Below are 6,981 nucleotides of genomic sequence, written 5' to 3'. Positions count from 1 at the left end.
CTGCGATAATTATCGGCGTTTCCTCTGGGGCTGGGACAGCTGAGCATGAACAGAGCGATGGCTGCAGGTGGGATTTTTCAGCTTCTTCTTTCTCCCCACTTATGCTGTTTTTCTTCCATGTCCTCTCTTTGCTCAACACTTACCAGAAAGGAAATATTCGGTTTGATTGCTGGGTAATTCTGGGTGATTCACTGTAAATAGTCCTCCAGGAGGAGTTCTTACAGGAAAGACTGATGGGTTCATATGGGTGACACGTTCTTTTCCTCAAACCCCACCTCTGTTTTAGCTTTAACAGGTAAAGCTTTTGCTTCTAAACCACTGTGGGTATTTCTCCTTCCTCAAATAACATTCAGCTCTAGGTATAAAACCTCCAAGAGAAATAATGTATAAAGCTACTTATGCCCTTGTGTGAAACTCTTTGTTAATTTTAGATAGATTTAATTTTCAAGACGAGGAGTATATACTTTAATAGCAGCACTTTCTGATTCAAATATGTACCTAAGTCCAAGAATTTCATACCATCTCCTTATATGCAATATAGCAAAATACAGAAGCTTCTGCTGATATATTGGTCTTATGTTTGTTAGCCTGCAGTTATCAGCAGTTGCCTATGCTATGTGGTGAGTTTATCTTTTAAAACTTCAAGCATCATACATAAAAATTTGCTTGTAGCAGAATATATCTTTCTGTGTATTCTTTCTTCTTTTATCCTTGCTAAGCCCAAATAAAGTAATTTCATCTAGAAAACATCATCTTTATTCTTAGATACTGCTAGTCGATTAAACCAAAACTCCCTTTCTTCTTTTCTACGAAAGGAAAAAGCAGCTGCACCACAGTGGTCATTCTGTTAAGGATGAAGCCTAAGAATTGGTTCATGTTTTATTGCTCATCTAAAACAGCCTCTTCACTCCCATTTTACCTATTTTACCAGGTTTTCCCCATTTCAAATGATTGAGTTTCCCTGTGTCAGCCTTTTAGCCATAAGAGTGAACAGCTGAGTCACCTCTGCCACCAGCCTGCTCTGCCATGGCCGTAGATCATACACAGAGCGGTAGTTTTGTGTTTCGGAAGCTGTGGGTATTTATTTAATTTTTATTTCTTTCCTGCTTGGCTTGCTTTAGGCTGCCTTTTTTAGCCATTTGAGAGAAGTAGGGGTAAGTTCAGAGCTCTCTGTAAGGTTTTATGTTCATATGTGCTTTAAAATGAGAATTTTTGGCTAAATGAGGAGACATGGCTCTCTTGGCACACTGGTACCGGGCTTGCACTGTGTAAGTAGCAATGATTTTCTTCCTTCTCGAAGGAAAAGTGGTAGAACAGTTTCTGGGGTGACCAAAGGGAGGAGGTGAGGAAACTGCTGGGAGGTGATGTCTTTCTGATGGAAATTCCTCATGGTACCATGACCAGACCCTTCCTACCCTCAGAAATAGCTCTAGTGCACTGTAAAGTATCGTGAGGGTAGTAAAGGGATGGCTTCTGAAGATAACATCTTATCTTTCCTTTACATACATTCCTCCTGTGTTAATTCTCGCCACACCATTTGAAGAAGGTTTGCTATTTGATTTCCAAGAACCATCCATGCTTCACTGTGGCCGCCTCTCCAGGCTCTGTTGAAATATTTACACTTGCCAGCAAATTCGGAACAAGGCAATGAGTCTGTGCCCACAGCCTCTTCAGATGCACCCTGAGTCCTTCCTACCTGCGTGTGAAACTGCAGCCTTGGCATCAGCTGCTACCTCAAGCCTGACAAACCAGGCCCAGAGCAGATTTGAAATTAACGTGAGCTTCTGGGTGACCTTTGCTGTAATTTGTGTGAATTAGACCTTGTGTTGTGGCCTCTGCACATTCATGTTTTGTAGCTGTTCTCAAAGCAGTCCCTGATTATATTTTCTTTTGAGGCTCTGGTGCAGAGATAAAGACTGGCTTTTGCTGTGGGATCTTCAGTTGTAATCTGATTTTGGACAGCAATTTGTTGTCCCAGGCACCGTTCATTTTGTGCTCTTTGTTCTGACACTGATTTGTTGCCTCCCTCACGAGAAGTGATTACACAGCCCAACTTCTCTGTGCTTTCTGATGCCCGAAGGATTTTATCAACAGGGTTTGTGTTGGGATGCTTCTGTGGGGGATGTGATACCAATACCTTATCTGTGGCCTCCTTGCTGTCTGCAGAAGCGTGCGTTTGGGTTATTACACCAAGGAGGAATAGCGTTGTTCTTGTTCTGAGCACCCAAAGTCCTGGTGGAGCCCAAACAAGCAGTAATTGCAAATACAGAGGGGCAGAAGAAATACCAGTTACATCTTCCCTGTGGCTTGGTTGGGGTTTTTTGGAAGTTTTCCAGCAGTGGCCGTGCCCTGCTGTGTGTTCTCTGTAGCTATCGGAGCAAAATCGAGCTGTGGCCAACGCAGACGGCACCTTAGCAAGGTGTCTCTTGCTGTTCAGCTGCAAGACTTCTGGATGCAAGAACTTTGTGTTTAATGCTACCCCCTGTAATATATGCACAGTCAGATACTTCAGGACTGTCCTTCTTTTTCCTAGAAGTTGAATAAATCTACTCTCCCTTCTTTCCAGAAGCTTTAACTCTGAAGGTTGGCTTTCCAGCTGGAAATCCTGTGCTCTGTTCGCTGGGGAATGCATTTCATGAAGCTTATCAGCAATTTATGCTTTCTAATAAGGTGTCCTGTTCTGCAATCGGTAAAGATTCAGGATTCATTAAGGAGCTGCCTGTGGCGCAGCAGCAGTAAATCTAAGCATGGCGGCGCTGAAGAAAACTCTGGATTTATGTCTAAAAAGCAATGACTGAGAGCAAGGGCGTGCAGTTCGTGTCTGTGTTCTGGCTTGACAGGATTTGTAGCTTGATTTTCATAGGCTTAAATTTCCCAAGTGAGGTTCCTCGCTTGTCACACTGGCATGTCTGGGGTGCAGGGGCAAAAGCGGGGTTTCAGGCAGCACCTCTGCCGCGAGCACAAGCAGCTTCTAAAGCAAAGGGATCTTTCGTATGATTTTATCAATTAAAAGGTTATGACAAATTGTTTTACGCTTTAGGTCAGGTGCCTGAAAGCATCAGTGCCTGCTGACAGCGCTGTAACCTGGGAGCACTGGTGCAAACTGGAATCCCGGAGGTAAACTGGGCATTCTGGGGCGAGCAGGGCTGTTTTTACCAACCTGGCTCAGAAGAGCAGGCTCGCTGGCACCAACCCAAAATTTGAGCTGCTCATATGAACCTGACAGGCGATTGTTTTATGAAAGCTGACGCGCTGAATGGGAGCCTTTTTAATGATATTCTTTACCTGTCTCATTGTGTTAAAGTGGGGAGAGGGGAAGGGGGCCGGAGAGCAGCGCGCGGGGCGAGCGATGGCAGGTGGAACCACACATCAGCACCGGTTTCATGCCTCGAACCGCCCGGCGCAGCCGATGGAGACCCCGCGTAACAAGAAAGAGTTGCTAAGAACAAATCTCTATTGTTCGCCGTCATCTTTAAATGAGTGTCAAAGTAGGCAGGGGGGCTTTGACCGTTAACCGCACAATTTAGCCTGCCCGTTGTGTCCGGCAGCCCCCACCGCCTTGGAGTTTCTCGGATGAGAAAAGGCGGCCTCAGCCCCTTATAAATGGGCCAACTCTTCTCCTTTGTGTGCAGACTGCCCAGTGTGAAATCCGCAGTGACGTTAAATGTTTTCTAATGAATAATTACTGAAAGGAAATGGAGGAATATATGTGTAATGGATTGTAGCGCATTAAAATGTTTTATTTTGGGCACAAAAATGTTGTCCTTCACCAGCGCCGCGATTGTTTCAGGAAGCCTTTTGTGGGGGTTTGATTCTCAATGGATTATCTGTGAGCGCTCGCATTTCAAATAGAAATCAAAAGGGTCCTTTGGCAAACTAATGTTTTTCAAAATGGCAGCCATGAAGCCCATTTAGTATTTAAAGTTTGGGTTTTAAAGAAATGTTTGAACTCTGGAGATTTTCTCACTTTTTTTCTTTCTTTTGATTTATGAAAGTGAAGTGGTTCACCTCGACCTCTCCTCTATTGAGCAAGACAGACAGTCACCCTTTAACAAGTCTATAGCAGACTATGCCCTGGAGACAGACAAGAGGCCTTAAGAACTGTTGGCGTTTCCCTAGGCTGTTGATTAACCTTAAAACCCTCTTATTCTGTATTCTTTTGAAAAGAAATTAGGTTACAATGTGTAAATTTTTCCGCAGTATAATTGTATTTATGAATTCTGTTGCCTTGCAAAGTGTGTACAGTAGTGCAAGATGCTCCAAGTTCCTCATTACAGACCCAAGCCATCGCTTTTCTGCGGTGCTGCCCCTGCGTTTCCCAGCACAGTCAATGCACAGCATTTCAGTTTGATTATACACATGGAAGAGGTTTCCAGAGATATAGGGGCCAGTCTCACCAAGATGTCCAAAAATCATCTCGTCTTTCTGTTGGCTTTGCTGCAATCTGATGACCGTAACTTGCTCGCTTGGTGGAGATCTGCTCTGCTTTAATCTGGTTTATGTGTGGTTCTCATTTATCTGAAAATCGCCCTGAACAGATTAATTCTTACGAGCCATGACGAAGTTTCCACAGTAGGAGGAAAATATTTCCCTGTCGCCCTGGGCTCGCTGTTCTTCTCGAGTGGCGACGTATTGCACCAAGGCCTGTTGCAAGCATTCAGCAGTAGCAGCTCTTTGCTGGTCACCGAACCCGAATTCTCTTTGGGGATGAAGAGGTGGGTTCCTGCCTCCTCCTGGAGCAGATCCTGTGAGGCAGCTGCCTGCAGCCCCATGGCATGCTGTGATCTTGACCCTGAGGTCGCTGCCGGAGGTGAAGGCCGAGACGCGATTGCTGGGACCTGTCCTTGCTCTCCCGCTGACCTTGCCCAGCGCAGGCTCTTGCAGAACCTCCTTCTGTACCACTTTCGATGGGCAAGGACTGGCGCTGCCCTTTTGGCCAACCTCTTCTCGGAGGAAGGCCCGAGGGATTTCCTTCCTCCTATTGTAATCCTCCAGTTTTCAGGACTCTTAATGAGCAAATTCCTGTTGAGCACGAGGGGTGCAGGACTGGGTCAAGGAGCGCTGCCTCTGGCAGTAAATGAGTATTTCCAAAACAGAGCTCTGACGTTTTGAAAGGAATCTGTAATAGCAGCGTTGCTCCAAGCTCATCTGTCCTGAGCAGGCCTAAGACTCATTTCTATTTTAAATCTCATGGCTATTTTAAATCCAATGGCTCCAGAGATCTCTGCTTACTGCGCCATGTCTCTGTGGCACGAGTTTTATTTGCTTTACTTGTAACAACAGAAGAACAGGCAAAAGGGTCATAAATGTTTGGTATTGCAGCAGATTTCCAAGGATGCCAGCAGGAGATGGAGCTGAACAAACAGCCTGAGCTGTCTGCAGGATCGCTGTGTCCAGTGTCAGATGAGGCTCTGAGTTTTGGAGGGGGTAGGAGTGGGAAGCTTTTTTTGCAGAGCTCGTAACCCAAGTGTGCTCTTGTCGGCAGGAATTATCTTACCCATTACTGAAAAACAATTCAGTTGGGAAACGGATGGTTCTACATCAACTGTCTGTTAAAGGGGTGCTGCTTTCCACTTCTCTGTGGAAATAGAAATCATTGTTTGTTTTTTTATTTGAAGTATTGAATGTTCTGGTCCGTAATCAGTTTTTCTTAGCCAAGGATAAGCCAGAAATGCCTTTACCCGACTCAGCTTCCCGCATCGTACTGTTCGCATGTTTTGCTCAATGACTGAGCCCCGAGGTAAGATATCCAACATCTTAATACTGCTGTAGGACTGGGCAAAAATATCTTGTGGTGCAGGAAGGGTTCTTCCACTTCTGTAGACCCTGATCTCGCTATGAGTCCCGTTACAAGGACACCTTCGTTATTCAGTGAGGTTGGGCTTGGGTGTGAGGCTGCTTAAATACAGAGCTCTTTACAGGGTTGATGCATTGTCCAGAGGATGCTTGATCAGAGCTGAGAGGTCGCTTGCTACCCAAACAGAGGGGGTTTATTCTGTTGAGAATTATTTGTGCAGAGAAGCCATCATGGGAAGATATTTGTTGCTGTTGTCTTTGACAGCCGGGCAGAGGAGGACAAGGAGGTGGCATCGTGTGGGAGTCATTAGCAGTCAGAGTCCAACCTGAAAAGTCCTTTTTCTGGGGATGAAACTGACTGTGGCACATGAGAAAAAAGAAAGATAATCCGTGGAAACTTCAAGCTGCAAATTAAAAAGGGTTTTGCAGTGACCTCTAGTGGGGAGCCAAGCCGGGGGCTGTGGGAAGGGGCGAGGAGCCTGTTCGGGGGGGATAGATTATTATTTTTTTTGCCTGGATTTGCTCAAATTCCCCATAAGAAAGGTCAGAGCCCATCGCTTCGTCTTCAAACTCAGCCTTCACTCTTCGGGTGAGATCTCAACATCTCATTGAGCGGTGCTGCTGGCATAAACCTCATCGCAGCCCGAGTGCTGACAGGGTGTTGGATAATTCATTAAAGGAGGAGGCTGAGAGCATCCCTGCCCAAGGAGGGAGGTGGAGGCGAGCAAACAGCGGGACACTCGATACTTGGTGTCACTGGGCCTTACCTCCAGCCCTGTTAACTCTTGATGGAAGAAGCTCGGGTTGGAGGAGGAGTTGACGGGAGATGGGTGCAGGTAAAGCACGGGTGAACAAAAAACCCTCCTGAATTTGGAGGGTGGTGGTAAGGAAACCACCTCTGGCAGGTTGGGATGGATTAGGGGTGGGGAGTGTGGAGGATCTCTAAGAAGATTTTCTGCTGCTGTGCTGGTAATTGATGGCCTCATGGATAGCCCACGTAAACATGGAGTCTGGTGGCTTGCATGGCATTTTGGTACAGATCAGGGTGTTTTCCTGACCGGGTGGGTAAGGGGCCACTTGAAAGAGATGCTGGGTGAGATGGTGCCCACCTGAGGCTCTCACCTCTTTGTATTTGCGTGTGTAGCGTGGTTTGGGTTTTTCTTGTGCTTCCAATCATAACTGATC

Source organism: Mesitornis unicolor, unplaced genomic scaffold, assembly GCF_000695765.1.
Source record: "Mesitornis unicolor isolate BGI_N332 unplaced genomic scaffold, ASM69576v1 scaffold4947, whole genome shotgun sequence".
In the NCBI taxonomy this organism is placed as follows: domain Eukaryota; kingdom Metazoa; phylum Chordata; class Aves; order Mesitornithiformes; family Mesitornithidae; genus Mesitornis; species Mesitornis unicolor.
This window is presented reverse-complemented; position numbering follows the sequence as displayed.